Raw genomic sequence first — 17,861 nt, 5'->3', positions numbered from 1 at the left:
ATTTTGCCCTTGGTTAAATATTTTTGAAAGGTCTAAAAAAGAAAAATAATCGCTTCTGCTTTCTGCCCTCACTTTCGGTTGTTTTTTAACGAAAAATTTGCAGCTCTATCCAATTTTCTATTACCAGATTCCACAGGTACATCTTTGGAGACTTTCTCGAACCCTCTCGCAAGGACTAGTACTTGACTTGCCCAAAATCCCGACACAGAGCTATAAGTCAACATAAAATCTGAAAATTAAAAAAAAAACTACATTTTAGGACATTTAAATCTTTCATACACTAAGGAGTTTTTTAGGGAGTGCAACCCCTGTCGATCAGTTACACCTTATTTTAAAGGTGGATGTGTTTCTTTTTGAATTAAATTGATTCTTCACTCGTTTGATACTTATATGAAATCACCCTCAATTGTGACAACAATTCTTGTTTATGTTGTAACTCTTTCAATTATTTGATTTCTTTAGCTGCTCAAGACCAGAACAAGTATCTCCTGTCCCCCCTATCGCTAAGTATTCTCTTTTATCTTTTGAAATTTACTAAAGACTAAGTGCCGCCTATTCGGTTTACTATTACTACATTTCCTTTTTGCTTCGTTTTGGCTTTTGTATGAAAACCCCGTTATCCACCCCCTCTCACCTCTACTTCGCCCGAGCTTACTGTGTGCTTATCTCTTGGTAATTTTGTTACGATTGTTCAAAGTGAACGTCTAAAGGCGGAGGTTAAGTGTGTGATGTCATTGACCTCAAGTTTAAACTTTGGAGGAGAGTATGGATTATAAAGCCCCCCGCATTCAGGCATATCGAATAATATTAAATGATGTCATGGATAGCGTATGCTGAGCAGTCGTGGACCATAGCAAACAATAGTCATATTATGCTCTACTCCATGTAAAATTCCATGAGGTGAAATTCAGGTGCCGCCAAGTTATCTCACGCTTCTCCTGACAATTACTTTCAAAACTAAGGTTAACGATGCGACGATCTTCGAAATTAAGTTAGTGTGAAGCTCAAAGTCCAAAATTTGTTCGCCGTTTAAAGTTCAAAGGTTGGTCGTCATCAAAGTTTGCTCTGATGCTAACGTGCAAATGTCTGGAGTTCCCAGGAACGTTGTAGATGTGCCGAACAACCAAAAAATATCGAAAAACACGACAAGCTTGTGGCGTATGTAATCAACACATTTGCTCATTATAAAATAACAGCATATCAGCATCAATCAGTGGTACATGTGATTTATTTCAATTTTAATTTTTCATATAAACTATCCCGTGTCCGTATTTTTCTAACTATTGTTTAAAGGAAGTTTTCACGAGTATACTATCTATCCTGCAGAGGCTCTAGAGGTTGGCTACCATAACTTTATGAATAAATGAATTATCTCAAAACGAATTCGTGATTGGTGCATTTGTACCGCATTTCTCACATAAGGGTTAAACTAGTCATGTGGACTGTTTTAACGCAAACGTGTAGGTATAGCTTTTCAAAAGAGCATGATGAGCAATTTTAAGAGGTCGTGCAAGCTCATCCGAGAAACTGACCTTATCATATTTTGTTAAAATACTTGTCATAAGGTTATTTTTTATAAACGCATGTAATACTTATTTATGTATTAAGGGCATAATAGTGATGTTTATATTCTCGAGGGCGACCTTTTTAGTCGCCCTAGAGTATAAACATCAGTTTATGCCCGGGGTACATACACAATTTTATGTTTTACAAATAGTTTTCTTCGTCAAAATTCGTTTACAAAATAATTCATTATGTTTGATCGTGTATGCGTGGTTCGAATTTGTTAATGTGATTGAAACCATGCAAACGTCAAACGTAATTTTAAATAATACAATTCATCGTGAATGAGCAAGAAGTTCCAGAAACTATATGAAATAAGGCCAATCTTGTGATTTAGTAGGTATTGACAATATTAATAATTGACGTTTCTAATTTTCAATGACCTGCAAATATTTGTTTGTTTTGTCATTAAGTATAAATGAGATACTATGGTGATACTTAATGCCCTAGGGCATAAAGTGGTACTTTATGCCCGCGTATCACAGATATAAAATGTGCTATTATATGTTAGTAAGACATAAAACCCATTATAAAGCTTTGTGATCAAATATTCTATAGAAATAGAATAGATATATGGGAAAAATCTAAGAAAGGTGCTATTCATGCTCTTCTAAAGATCAAAGTCGTCATCAGTTGCACGTAATATCTATCACGTGTCGATACTTTCAATTTTATAAGTAGAAAACTGAGTAGAATTACGTTTGTATGTATTTACGTAGGAAGATGAGTACTCCATAATGCAGTTTGAACACCTGTAATACGTGTTCTCTTACTCATTGCATGTTAACATTTAGAGTGAACAGTCTGTAGTAATTGTATGCTGTGCATGAATCACGAATCTCGTTTTTTTGCGTTTTGCATGGTATCCTTGTAAGTTTTTTTACATTAGCTAGGACGCCGTTTCCGGAATGCATCTAAAGGTTTAATTATAATAAATGCAGTAATTTTCATTGAGCGACACTAAATTTAAAATTTCCTATGAACGACGGTGGACTAATGCTTATGTTAATCACTTTATTTACTACAATGTTTGTAATTATAAACAATGTAATTGTAACGTATGTGGAAAGCCATAATTTTAAAAATTACGTAATTTATTAGGTCCAATTAGAGTAGACATAAAAACAACTTTTAATGGAAACGAACTCGATCTGCTTTAACGAGATACCACACTAATAGTTTTTCTTATCACGATGATAAGATAGAGTACGTGTATTTCAGCATGGAACATTTTAAAATTAGATTCGCTCTAAATTGGACGGGGGAGTTTGGAATGATTAATAAAATTGATATGTCAGGGAAAAAACCGTAATAGAGCAATGGCATTGCCGAATGCATTGATAATGAACTTTGCAATCAGTTTGTTTATATACGAATGGCGTGATTTTAGAATTAACTGGGTCATTTCTGTGCCATTTCGAAGAACTACAATAATTATAGTTTTCTAGAAGAAATCGGGTAGCGACGTGCAAGCGTGCTTGGCTCCAATAGGTATCCGACTTGGCCTATGAACTTTAGGTGAAAAAATGAGACCCACTCTTTTATGTTCCTATTAAATGATTGCTAAGCTCTAGTCCAGGGATGGGGAAATAGCGGCCCTCGGGCCAAATCGCCCGCGGTTAATATACCAGTCGTCTAATTTTTTTTTTTTTTTTGGACAGGTGGGGAAATGCATTACGCACACTCCAGATGGAGGTCTGGAGTAGTGTGGTACTCTCCCATTATTTGGGCATACCCACTAAAACCCCACCTGAGGCTTCGGCTTCTAAGGCCATTTGCCGATCTATTTCCTACTTATAGCAGCTAAGATATCACAGTTTTAAGATGCATACCTACTAGTTACATATATATCACAGATTTTCAGCTCAAACGTACAGTCATAGGACATATTACAAACATTTTATCACAGTTTACTTATCACATTTATGGTGCTTAGAAATCGCAGTACTTCTGAGCATTTATTTACAGTGCTAAAATTCTCTTCCCATATGTCACTTATTTGATAGAGGTTACGGGCATCTTGGTATTCTGGACAAACACAAACTATATGCTCCGGTGTTAGGTTTACATCACACCTTACGCAATGAGGACGATCTTCACCGGCCAACAAAAAACCATGTGTCAAGGCAGTATGGCCAAGCCGGAGTCTATATAGTTTTATCAAAGCGGAACGATTCGTATTAATAAGAAACAGTGGTCCTAGGCTGGGCTTGACCCTCTTCAAGAATGTGTCAGATGCCCTCCACTGGTCACTCCAACTCATTTATTTGAGCTTTTACAAGCCTGCCTCGAACTATTTTAGACAAATCTGCAAAATTTGCTTCATGGAGTTCTAAGTGTCTCAGTTCTTCTCTAGCTCTTTCTCCTATCGTTCTACATCTATTTAGACGAGCATTTGTGATCGAACTAAGACAAATTGCAAAATTTGCTTCATGGAGTTCTAAGTGTCTCAGTTCTTCTCTAGCTCATTTCTCCTATCGTTACAAGCCTAAGAGTCATTTGTGATTCACGAAGCAGGAGGTGGGTTCTGCTGGAGAGACTCAGCAGACTTCACTCTAATCTAGTTTTATCTTCGTAGAATAGGCTTTGACGAATAGAAGAGGAACAAGAAGACATGTTTGCTTCCTACTCAGTGAAGTTTGTGAGGCAAGTGACGGGTGACTGTTTATCTAGAGACACTTTAAGATAATAGTTGACCAGAATCTGCTTTCGGCGAAGAGTTAAAGGAAGAATGTTTGCTTCCACGTGAAGTGAGGCGACAGGAGTTGTTGGGTATGCTCCAAGAGAATACCTTATTGCCAGGTTCTGGATTTTATCTAGTGCTCCTAATAAAGTGTTGTTACCGCATGTGAGGTAGGCAGGGCTACCATAATCAATTTTTGATAAAATCAATGCTCTATATATGTTAAGTAGAGTCTTAGCATGCGCACCCCATTTATTATGAGCTAAAACTCTGATTATGTTCAGCAACCTCCTACTTGTGGTAACAATGTTTTGCAGGTGTCTAGACCATCTTAATTCACGGTCAAATGTTAACCCCAGGAACTTGACCTCTTGGGGTACATTTATAATTCGATCATTCATAAACAGGACTGGGTCGTAGTGAGGTTTACGAAGTCGACAGAAGTGAATGGCCTTAGTCTTCTCTTCCGACAGCACAAATCCGACAGCGCTTGCATTTTCCCATATTTTATTTATTGCCATTTGTAATTTACGGGTTATGGCACCGATTGTTTTACCAGAACAGCAGATCATCAGATCGTCAACGTACAGGCATTTATCTATTTCCTCGGTGACACCCATTGCTATTTCATTAATGGCAATGCCAAATAGGGAACAGCTTAGTGTTGATCCCTGCGGCACCCCATTCTCTAACACCTGTACCTCTGAATAGGCGTCGCCCACCCTGACAACGAATGTTCTGTTTTCTAAAAAGGATTTGATAAATTTTGGTAGGTTACCGCGTATATGATACTTAAAGAGTTTTTGGAGTATTCCATATCTCCAAGTCATATCAAATGCGCCTTTAATATCAAAGAATACCCCAACCAGGTGTTCGCCACTGTCAAACGCCCTTAGAATTCTGTCAGTAAGTCTGACAAGATGGTCAGTCGTTGACCGTCCCCTCCGAAAACCAGTTTGATAAGGTACGTACACATTGTAGTTTTCAAGAAGTGTTTGCAACCGCACATTAACCATTTTCTCGAGCAGTTTGCCCAAGAAAGATGTCAAACTAATAGGGCGATAACTCTGTGCCAGTAGCGGATCTTTTCCTGGTTTCGGTATAGGGACGATGACTGCCCGTTTCCATTCCGAGGGGTAAGTATGTTCATTCCAGCAATTATTAAAGAAATTTAATATTCTTTGTTGCATTTCAGAGGTACAGTGACGAAGCATCTGGTTATGGATACCATCATGACCTGGTGAGCATGACTTGGTACTACGGAGTGCAGTCTGCAATTCTTCCAGAGTAAAAGGTGAGTTGTAATCTAAATTTTCTTCTGTGTTAAAATTGATATACGAAGATTCTTTTTCAGGTTTAGTGTCCAAAAAGGTGGGAGGATAGTTAGAGGAGCTACTAACCTTGTAGAATTGATCAGCAATAATGTTAGTTATTTCTTGCAGATCATTTATAATATTGCCATCAGCGTTTCGCAGAAACGTCGGGTAATTGAAACTGATTTTACCAGATATAGCTCCCACTTTCCTCCACACTTCACTACTGGTAGTTTCCGGTGTCATTGTGGACACGTACTGTTGCCATGAGTTTCTCTGTGCCTCCAGTATTGCTCGGCGACACTGTGATCTTTGTTTCTTAAATTCTATAAGATTATCCATTGTGGGATTCCGACAAAATTTATTCAAGGCTTTTTTCTTTAACGAGATTTTTGCTTTAATGTCAGATGACCACCATGGAACCATCTTTCTTATTTTGCCAGGTTTTGATTTTGGGATGCTGGCTTCAGCAGCATTTATAATGGAGGAGGTAAGGGCTTTAAGAGTTAAATTATCCTGACTAGGGGAGACGAGCTGTTGTGTAAACCGTTCCCAGTTTGCTAGATTAATTTTGTACTTGGCTATTGTTTTAATGGCAGAGTTTTGACCTCGGACTGTAATAACTATGGGAAAGTGGTCACTATGATATAAATCATTTTCCACCTCCCATTTTAAATTAGTATGTATAGCTGGTGAGCATACTGATACATCGATTGAATCAAATGACCTAACATTGAAGAACGTAGGTGAGTGGTCATTTAGCAAGCTTAAGTTTTTATTTTCAACGAGATTCAATAACTCTTTGCCTCGAGCATCATTTGAGGTAGAGCCCCAAACAGTGTTGTGAGAATTAAAATCTCCGACAAGAACAAAGGGTGTTGGAAGCTGATTTATAATTTGTTCAATTTCTCTTACCTCATATGTTGTATTGGGAACGTAGATGTTACAAATTGTAAAGGTTTTGTCAATTTCAAGTTGGACTGCCACAGCTTGGTAGGTTGTGTTTAATTGAACCTGTTTATAGGGTGTGCCTTTTTGAATGAGAAAAGCCACTCCTCCACAGGCTCTAGCAGGTGAGTAAAAATCTTTCCTTATTAGATTAAAATTTTTAACAGTAAACTTTGACCTTGGTTTCAGGTGCGTTTCTTGAAGAGCAACACACAATGGGGTGTGTTTTTGAATGAGAAGTTTCAGTTCGTTGAAATTATTGGATAGTCCTCGACAGTTCCATTGGATAATTTTTGTCGTATCCATTTTTTTATTTTTTAAATAGAGACAAGCACAGTGTAATAAATAACAGATAAATAAGAATTGTTGGTGTATATGAGGACAGGCACAATAAATATCTAAATATAAAAAATAGGTGTATCATAAAAGTTTCTTATCACAGACAGTATTACACAAAAATATACGACACAAATATCACAGGTGGTTACGTATCACAGACTAACTGGTATGAGATCCCTCTCGAATAGCAGAAGCTGGTTTTTCAGCTCTTTTCGCAACTTCGGCACTTGAACCAGGTTTTCTAGGTTTACCTTTCGGCCAACCTTTCTTTTTCTTCCCTAGTTTAGCTTCAACCACCGTTTCTTCGTCAAGGGAAGTAATACTGGATTCTCGGGAGGATCGCGTTTTAGTGAAAGACGTCTTTCGTTTAGCTCCTCTCGATTCCACTTCCATGTTCTCAACTTCAGAGGACGTGGTGGGTTCAGAGAAAGGGTTAAAGCCCTTCTCCATCGCTCGAATGGTCGGAACTTCAAAAACAGATGGTGGGTTTTGCCGCGCAGGTTTGTTTGAACTGTAATTTTTGAGGAAACTTGTCATTTCCTCTGTTAATAACGCTTCCTTCAATTGTTTAGTTATTTGCGGTACTAGTTTCGGAATTAGGGTGTTAACAAGTTCAGGAATAATATTTGTTGGTTGTAATGCGCGTGTAGTTACTTGTGCGAAACTTTGTTGTTGCGGCCGCGTTGCACTCAATAGACGTTTAGCTTCTCCATATGTTACCTTTTCTGTACTCTTTAATTTCTGTATGGCAACTTCCTCTTTATATTTAGGACACTGGCTGTAACGGGAAGAATGAGCTCCTTGGCAATTTACACATTTTATAGGTTCCGTACATGGACTTCCTTCATGAGGTGTTTTACCAGAGGCACATATTGCTTCATTCCCACATTTTAAGGACGAATGACCATACTTTTGGCAACGATAGCACCTAAGCGGTGCAGGAATATAGGGCCTAACTTCTAAAACATAGAAAGCTGCTTTTATTTTTTTCGGCAGATTTGGTGTATCAAATGTGAGTAAAATACTCGGTGTGTCAACAAGATTCCCATCGATTCTTTTTTTCAGCTTTTTAACCTCTATATCTATAACTTTACACTTATTAAGACCATCTAGAATTTCTTGTTCACTACAATTCAGCATATCTCTACAGAAAATTATACCTTTCGTAATAAAGAATTGATGAACAGGATGGTTTGAGGAACCACTTTAGAGCGTTTTGAGAATTTCTCCCACTAATTTGGAGCCAAATTTCGACGCTATAATTAATGAACATTTATATAATTTCATTTGTCACACCCAGGCCATCGAAACAATAAATTTTGTCAAGTTCATTTTTTCTTACTTATAATCAATCCTCTTTGGTCCGCTTAAATGCTGTAATTATTTTATCTGACCCTCTTTCAAATTTATTTCCCCATCCCTGCTCTAGGCACTCTAGTGTAAATAGATTTATTTCAAAAAACTGTTGGAGAAATTTCGAAGTACAATGTGATCAAACCAGATCAGAATGATGTAAATCTAATTTTTAGAGTGGTAATTATAAGCTTGTAAAAGTTTCCCACCAAGGAGTATTAACTGTCTCTTGATCCTCTAGACTTCTAGAGAGACTCTGGAGAGACTATTTGGGCCACTGTAACGACTTAGTTAAATTTACAAGAGTGGAAAGCCCCACTTTAAATCTCTACCGCACTGATAAAAATTTTACTGCAACTTAGTGTAACAATTAATTTTTTGTAATGAAATAACAAAATCCACGGATAGCTCAGTAATAAATAAGCTTTTAATGACTCTTACCTTGCGAAATTTGGTTCTTTATTTCCCCTTATAATCTGAAAATCAAAACCTGATGATGTTCTGGTTTGATCACTCTCAAATAAATAGTCATGTAAATTGGCCTGTTTGAATATATTGATGATATATCGTTCCAACTCTATTTTTATTTACATTTTTTTTATGATTTAAGATACAAACACAAAATAAAATTTCAATTCTTGTCTCGTGATCACGTTTCAAATCTAATTAATTATGTAAATTTTTTTCATATTTGTAATGAATCCAATACCTGGTACATTTTCCTATTCAAAGGTATGTAAATACCTCTAGATCCTAAAAAAAATTTAACCCACACAAAAGAATGGCATCAATATTCGACAATAAATAAGATTTTTTGATTAAAAAATGACATTTTGATCCAAGCAGGGCAGTTTCAACCTTTGATTTGTCATGCACTATAGTGTTTTTAAGACGGATCAACGAAACATTAAACAAAATCTTAAATCAAAGCTCTACAACTTTATCTCTCAGGACTTTCCTCGTAGAATGAGTTTTTAGACGTTATTTTGTTCGAAACACTAGCTTACTACAAATTTCTAACTTTTTGGAAAAATATCCCATTTTTGAATTGTATCTCTCCACGTACAGAGCTGGTGTTGTGCACAAATTGTTGCTAATTTTATCTTCTTTAAAAGTGTCATGAGTGACTGCTTTTAGAAGTTAGCTAAAAACTGAAAAAAGTAGATTTTTTTAGCACCACGAAGTTAGCACAGGTTGCAAACTATTATTATTATTACTATTATTATATTTACACTATTGGTATCTATCCTAACAATATCTAAAAAATTCAGAACCTTGCAATTTTCTTCGACCTAACCCAATTTTTGTGTTTACGGTGACTGGCCTAGTAGTCGAAATTTTGTTTAATCACTGTAATAATTTACCAATGTCCCGCAGTATGGAAATGTCAATATTCTCATTATACAGTGCGTTTAGATAAGGGGGTCACCTCAAATATCTCTTTTATTTGTCAAATATAATTTTATGTGTGCCATTAAAATCTATCTGATCGCATATTCAACCTTCCGATAGCACGTCCGATTTAACCGAAAATCGATGCAACTTTTTTTTTTCAAATGTAATGCCTATGTTTTTTTACGATATTTGAAAAGAGCAATCAATTTTCTGTACAACAAAAATTTGCATAATATACAAAAAATGGAGAAATTCGTGATTTAATATTTAGAAAATTTATGAAATCTAGCATGCCGTGATCCATGTCACACAGGACAGACGCCGTGCATCTTGAATTCCTGACAGCACATGGCATGCTAGATTTCATAAATTTTCGAAATATTGAACCACGAATTTCTCCATTTTTTTATATCAACCATATGCATATTTAATATTGTCGTACAAACAATTGATTGCTCTTCCAGTTTCATAAAAAACATAGGAATTGCATTTGAAAAATAAAAAAGACCGTCGCTATGGTTGTACATACAGGGTGTCCAAAGTTGGTCGTTAGTACGGAATACTTAACTCTTAAACTATAAATGATATACAAAAATTCGCCTCGCAGTCTCAATGTATTTTTTTTAAAATAAAGTCGATGTTGAAAACCAAACTGGCCTTCAGTCCTTTGTTTTTGAGTTATGGGTAAACATTTTTTAGATTAACTTCTTTATTATCGGAAATGTGTTTACGTGTTCCTAAGACGCTTTATTGAGAAGAAGTTAGTTAAGTTGTTTACAAAAAATTAGTAACTAAGCAAGGCCGATCCTGGACCACTTTGACCTTAAGATCTGCGCATTAAGGTCAGCTTATCAGAAACATCCCAGTTAAGCAGAAACAAGTGCATTAATTAAAATCAGGTGTATTCCATAGAAACAGCTCTGTTCAGTAGAAATAAGTTCGGTTAACAGAATCATGTTGGTTTAACCGACCTGTTTCTGATAAATAGACCTGTCGGCTGTCTCCGTTGACTCCAGAACTTGGCGCACGCGCAAACCTCAAGGTCAAAGTGGTCCAGGATCGGCCTTACTTATACAGTACAAACTCGGCTGTTTATAGAAATTTCCAAATTCTTTTTTACAATGCATAGTCTACAAAGCAAAATTCTACAGGAACCGGCTACGGAGGATTTTTGGATTTACTTAAAGCTGTTTAGAAGTTATTTTAAAAAAACAATTAAACTGGTGTGCGGACAATTCGCTCTTGACAATTCGCACTGGAACAATGCGCTCTTCGCGCAATTCATCCCCGGACAATTCGTTCCATGAACAATTCGCTCTCGGAAAATTTGCGCCTAAAATAGTTCGCTCCGGTAGAATTCTTTAACAGAGTGTCACGGCCTTATATAAATCCTATTCCTCTCCACAAAATCGGTCACGCAATCGAATTACATTTTGACCTAAATTTTGCTTTAGTTTTAGTGGTAAGTAAGAACCAACCGTTTGATCTTCAGTTGTTTTTTTGAATTGGCTATAAATTGTTTTGTGCGCCCTCTATTTCACTTTTAATTCTGAGCTTTATTTCACCTTCAAATCTGCCCTCTATTTCACCCTTAATTCTGTCCTCTGTTTCACCTTCAATTCAATTCTGTAATCAGTTTGTAACGGTTTAAAACTCGGACTCTAACCACACAGGTTGTGAGTTCGAATCCCACAACTTACCAGTTTTTAGTGGTACCAGAACATCTCCTGACTACCATGCGTCGTCAAGTCACAAGTCTGTACCTAGGGAGTGCCACACATACGATACAAAAAATAATTATTTTGCTTTCTATTTCACCTTCAAGTTTGACCTTCAATGTCATTGATTTAGCTCAGGTAAGAACACCATCGTTTGGCCTTCAGTGGCATTCAGTTGGTTAATGCGCAGTAGTTCAAATGGCCTTGAACTTCCAACCTGGTAACTCTTCACTAAACTGCTCCAATTTGTCATCTCATAACTTACGTATAATAAGGCGCACCGCGTTAAGCAGTCATCTCTTAGCAACTTAGCGTTGTATAATGTTTTTTAGCCACCATTGGCTAGAATTTCTACCAACATCGCTGCTTAACGCGGGTCTCGTCACAAATTTTATAATAGGTAACTGTTCCATATTGCTTCACCTAACCTAACTCATTCTTTTTCTTGGCACTCCTCGGGGCGGTAATTTACGTTTCAGTATATCGCTTCGACGCGTCATGTTCTGCATCAAACGTTAATGCAGAAAAACCCATCCAGAACTAGGGACTAACTGAAGGAGCGAATCCAACAGGAGATCAACAACATTCCATTGGATATGCTACGCAGAGTCATGGGATCCTTCACCAAAAGACTTCAAGAATGTGTTCGAAACGAAAGACGCCATCTTACTGATGTATATTTTCAAAAAATGAAGATTTTCATATATCCACTAATTTCCACTAATTTAGATTACATTTTTGTAAAAAAGTTTAATAAATATTAATTATTAAGACTTTGAGATTTTTTTTAATATCCCCGTTTCACTGCCGGACCCTGTATCATCAACCGGTTCGTTGTTGAAGACCTTCTGGATGATCTTCCCTTAATAGAAAGAAAAAATATAACGTTTCAACAAAATGGTGCTCCATCTCATTGGCCGAGAATAGTAACGGAAGTGTTAAGTGCCCATTTTCTACAGTATATGGGCTAAAAAATGAAGAATTGACAACACTTATGATATATTTTTGAAAAGAGAAAAAAGCTCTTTATAGTCAAAGGCATCTTTAGCTACAGTTATAGGCTTCATCTAAAAATCGGAAAATGTAACTCTTGCCCGTAACTAAAATACAAAAGACACTCAGTACACCAGTTTGGTTTTCAGCATCGAGTCTATCTCAAAAAAAGATATCGAGACTGCGAGGTTATCACTTGTAGTTTTAAGGCCTGCTCCGTATTATGTGGTCACCCTGTGCACTTGTACAGCGGTATTTGTCTTGTATAGAGGAGGTACTGAACTGGTCTGAGCACGCGGCGAAGGCGAAGGGTATTCTTAAGCTTAACTTTAGCTGCCAATTCAGATATCCTCCATTCTTCTCTTTCGCGGGCTGCGATTTCCAAAATGTGTGTAATACGCACACTGCGTAGTCTACAAAAATACTTACACAAGGAACTAATTTGCATATGTACCAGAATCATTACATTTAATTGTATTAAGCAAACAAAACTTACTTTCTAAGCCTAAAAATTTAAGAGAAGAAAAATATAATTTATTTTAACAATCTGAATTTTAAATACACAACATTAACTCGTTTTCACATTATTGTAGACGGAATTTTTTTGTATAATGTCTGAATAAATTAACTAGTATAATGCAACATGCCTGTTAATATTTCCTTACTAAAAATAGATAACATCAATATAATATTCAAACGTAATTAAAACTGCATCTTGCTTATTGTGTACGATTTTAAATAGCGTTATCCTCGACCTAAACTGTTTAGCTAATTATAAGAAAAATATAAAAAACGTGACATTAATCATATACTAAACAATGGTCATTTATATGATACTAATCTTTACACCCATTTGAGGCTTTGATTCATTAATCATTGCGGCAATTATTGTAGCACCTTCACGAATTGGTGGGTAACAAACTTTCTCACTTCACGGGCAATTACTAAATAAATGGAGACATCAAACTCCTTTTGATAAAGAGACATTTTCAACACCCTTAAGCTTTATTTGGGTCAAGCTTAAAATGGTAGCATTGGAACATTTTAGCTCGTTTAAGAGATACGGAGGAAAATCAACAAATTGTCAATTTCAGAATGAAACTATACAGGTCGATTGTACTGCACCCTAAACCTCCTCCACGTATGTACACTCCCTCGCATCGTAGAAGAGTCATTGACATCCATGCTACCTAACCATACAGCAAACAAACCATCCCGTTGCTACATCCTTTATAAGTAAAACAGAACTGATCTCAGGTTGCAGCATCCACCAAAAAAAATAGCCTTCTCTGCTTATTCATACAACCGCCAAGATGCACCGCAACCGCTATAGTCCCACTACCATGGTGTATAGTCTACTATACACCATGTCCACTACTCAACCACCATCCACATCCGACCAATAGCACATATTCCAGTATTCACATCACTCAACCACTTCACCGCCTCAAAACACTACATGCAGCAGCTTACCCCCATCCATGGAAGAGAGAGATTTTTGTTGTATTACAACATAGTTAAAAACAATATTTGAACTCTCTGGTTAATAGTCCCGAGAATATGTTACCTCCAAAAACAATCATTGACATCCATGCTACCTAACCATACAGCAAACAAACCATCCCGTTGCTACATCCTTTATAAGTAAAACAGAACTGATCTCAGGTTGCAGCATCCACCAAAAAAAATAGCCTTCTCTGCTTATTCATACAACCGCCAAGATGCACCGCAACCGCTATAGTCCCACTACCATGGTGTATAGTCTACTATACACCATGTCCACTACTCAACCACCATCCACATCCGACCAATAGCACATATTCCAGTATTCACATCACTCAACCACTTCACCGCCTCAAAACACTACATGCAGCAGCTTACCCCCATCCATGGAAGAGAGAGATTTTTGTTGTATTACAACATAGTTAAAAACAATATTTGAACTCTCTGGTTAATAGTCCCGAGAATATGTTACCTCCAAAAACAATCTCTATTAATTATTTTAATTGATTGATTGATATCGATTGTAGAAACATGACTTCTACTTGTATTACATATTTTTTACAATATCTATATTACATTGAGTAAATTGTTACAAATGCGTTTGCAAGTCATTAACAATAATAGTATACTTTCAAAACGCAATCGGGTAAAGGTTGACTCGGGCTGGATTAAGAAATCTGTGCGAATCGCTCATGACAAGTTGGCATATAAATAATTAGGGAATTTGAGGTGTTCAGAAGATATTGCAACTGAAGACATATTACATGGAAATGCCTTGTATATAAACAAAAAATGTTGCAATCACCTAGAAAAACATTTCACGTTTAAAATACCTAAAATTGTTTAGCGTTAGGTTTAATGTTAAGGTTAATTACCTGTGGGCATGGACTTTCTTTTCAGATGTTTTGCTGTCAAATATTGATGTATTGGCCAGTTACAGGAATTGCATACGTGTTACCGGGTACTCCAAGAAAGCCAGCAAAATCTTTAGAATCGCTCAAATGAATAAAAGCCTTATTGTACATGGGGCGTTTGTAATTAAATAATAAGGAGCGGTTATTTATTCCAATTTTTTATATTCACATAATATATCCCATAAACGTATTTGGTTATTAGTAAGCGGAACCCATAATGATACACCATTTTGTATTCACACTCTCTTACGTAAGGTGAACTAGAATGTTAAAAGATGTTTAATAAAAATATAATAGGACGAGGGGCTACTTTTAAGTAAAAAGGTAGGTTAGGTATGTATACAAAAATTCGAAAATATTTAAAAAACGATCCAAAACAACTTTTACGAAGGATGTTACTTACATAATGATATCTTGTAACGTGAAAAATGTATCTCGAGATTTAAAATCTCGCTAAACTGGGTATAGGTTATATAGGTAGGTATGGAGTTTCAAGATAAACAAACAAAAAGAAGCGGACTCGCCGAGAGGGTTGTGGAACTGGTTCTCCGCATTGACTTTTTAGGTACTTTTTGTTGACGATTAAAAAGAAATGGCATCCGGAACAACAACTTTTAGGAGTTTCTGTAAAAAAGACACAAATCTGTTTAGATTAATCTGTATGTAGTCGATGTTCGATCTTTATGTATTTATATGCAGGCTTCGTTGTGGTTTATTATTCCCTCAAGCTACTACTGTCTTGGTCATTTGAAGCAGGTAGACAAGACGTATACGTAATCGCTTTTAAAACAACGATTTTCACTTTCCACATTCGTTCAATCCGAGCCATCGCTGAAATTCTGAGCGTGGAGGAATTCGTTTTTGCAGATATAATTATAATTGAGTTTTTCGTTAAGACAACACTAGGTTAACCTTGACTTTTTTACAACTAGGATTTTTCCACATTTTTTTTCCTCGAGTTACATAATCAGTCCTTTGTCGGCGGTTATATAAACACGAAAGATCCACATTTGGTATAAAACGTCCGCATATTTTTTGCTTTGCAGTCAGCTAAAAGTTATACGTTAGCAGATTTGTTGGATGAATAAAACAAGTAATGCAGAGGTATATTGAATCTATTATCAACATTTTATTTTAAAACATTTTCCAGAACAAAATAGCACCAGGCATGAAGATGTAGAAGGGCCACATGTAGTTATTTCTTTTAACTTTTCGCGCATGCGCAGTGCCAACTTTTCATTATTTATGGAAGAATTTACGAAATTTGATACATAGGCACTTGGGATAAAGGAAAATCATTTCCTAGAGAATAATTTTGGCTATCTGTCGCCTGCATCTATCTGTCCGTGTGAACGAGTGACATCTTTAGTTATGAACTGAATTGCATGAAATTCAATATGGGCATAGATTTAGCCATATAATACGCAATGCCAAAAGTTGGATCGAATCGATTGATCTCGACCATTTATAAACCGAATTGCAAACTTGTATTTGAATGATATACAGGCACTTGGAATAAAGGAAAATCAAACGCCAATTTCACGCATGCGCAGTGCCAACTTTTTTATTTACATAGGCACTTGGGATAAAGGAAAATCATTTCAAAATTTTATTTTGCGCATGCGCCGTGCCAACTTTTTTATCTATGGAACTATTTAAGTGAAATTTGATACTTAGGCGCTTGGAACAAAGGAAAATCTTAGTTTATTAGTTAGTTATAGTAAATTAGTTTTAAAGGGTTTGCGCATGCGCAGTTCCAACTTTCTTATTTAGAAAAGCATTGAAATGAAATTCTTCTCATAAACTGAAATTGAAGTAGCACGTCAACAATGGATTGCCCATGTGCAAATATCTTTCATATTTGTGGGCGGATTTTTACGATTTTAACAGAAGTTGCACCTTACAAATGGGAAATGAATGCAAGTGGAAATGCGCTTTATGTAAATCGTTTACGATTACTTTTTAACTTGTTTCCATTTACGTTTTGAGAAATGTGTATTCGCCTTTTTTCGTTGATTATTTGGAGTTTGTTGTGCAATTAGTAATGTAAAATCATGCCAATTTAATAACGTACCAAATTTGATCATGAATAACCAGCCACAGAAAAATCAAGTTGTACGTATTTTACGTGCAGTTTACTTACATTGCTTTGGGTGGGGTTCCAGTGGATGCTTACTAGAAGTTTAATCAGTATTCAATGGGTTTCTTTTTTATAACAATTGTGCGTGCTAGAATTAGATATGATTTTAACTTTTCTATGATATCGGGTTTACGATGTATTTATACACATTTTTCTACAATCGATATCCAAAGTAGGCATTTGCGCTCGTATTTGACAACGCAAACGTCATCTTTTTCGAGGAATGTCACTTTGTCGCTTATAAGCGACAAAATAGAAAAAAACGCTCGCTCTCCCAATTATTAACTATAAATCAAATATGCATTGCTCAGAGTATCCAATGACAACGAGTAAATGACATCTTTCATTTGGGTATAAGATTATGATGATTTGAGTGAAAAATTTAAATTTCTGGAAATATGTGAACTGCTCGATTGTAGAAAAAATCTTGTGTGTAATTCGAGCGCAAATTGATTGTCGATTTCAAGATTGCCGCGCTCCTTCGTCGCGCGTCAACTGTCTCTTTCAATCGACAATATATCATTTTGCGCTCTTAATACACAAATAGTTATTGTGTTTTGTTGGATTCAGCATGTAGGACTACAGATATACCTACCCATTAGTGTTGCAACATCTAAGAGGGTTTTAATTTTTGGTAAAATTAAACAACCATTTATTTAACTAGGTAATAACAATTAAATGCAAGATTTAACAAAGTAGTTTTATTCTGCTTCGGCTATTATCCAAGTTGGCGTTGAAGATTTTAGCGCCCAACGTAGGGCCCTGGTTTGATGTCTATGAGTTTTTGTGCCAGAGTTTTTTTTTGGTGCCCGAGTTTTGTAGATTATTATTTGTGTTGTTCATTTTGAAATTTTCTTTTTGAGATAATTACTCTTGTATTTTTGGGATAATTGTAGGGGACCTTTTTTAGTGCATTTCCACAAAAATTTAAAAAATGCGATATTGTGGCCACTTTATCCGTCCGTCCGTCCGCTCGTTCTTTGAGACGCTACTAGTTGT

At 36.1% G+C, this 17,861-nt stretch overlaps 1 long non-coding RNA gene across 1 annotated transcript; it reads left to right on the top strand.

Moving 5' to 3' along the window:
• Positions 1–4,234: 4,234 nt before the first annotated feature.
• LOC116168892 lies at positions 4,235–6,884 on the top strand. The gene is made up of 3 exons (XR_004144867.1): positions 4,235–5,382; positions 5,442–6,632; positions 6,697–6,884. It is a non-coding gene; the product is annotated as an uncharacterized LOC116168892 (long non-coding RNA).
• The last annotated feature ends 10,977 nt before the right edge of the window (positions 6,885–17,861 follow it).

This window comes from Photinus pyralis, unplaced genomic scaffold, assembly GCF_008802855.1.
Source record: "Photinus pyralis isolate 1611_PpyrPB1 unplaced genomic scaffold, Ppyr1.3 Ppyr1.4_LG4, whole genome shotgun sequence".
Taxonomy (NCBI): Eukaryota; Metazoa; Arthropoda; class Insecta; order Coleoptera; family Lampyridae; genus Photinus; species Photinus pyralis.
The sequence above is the reverse complement of the archived record's forward strand: the minus strand, read 5'-3'. Positions and strand labels throughout refer to the sequence as shown.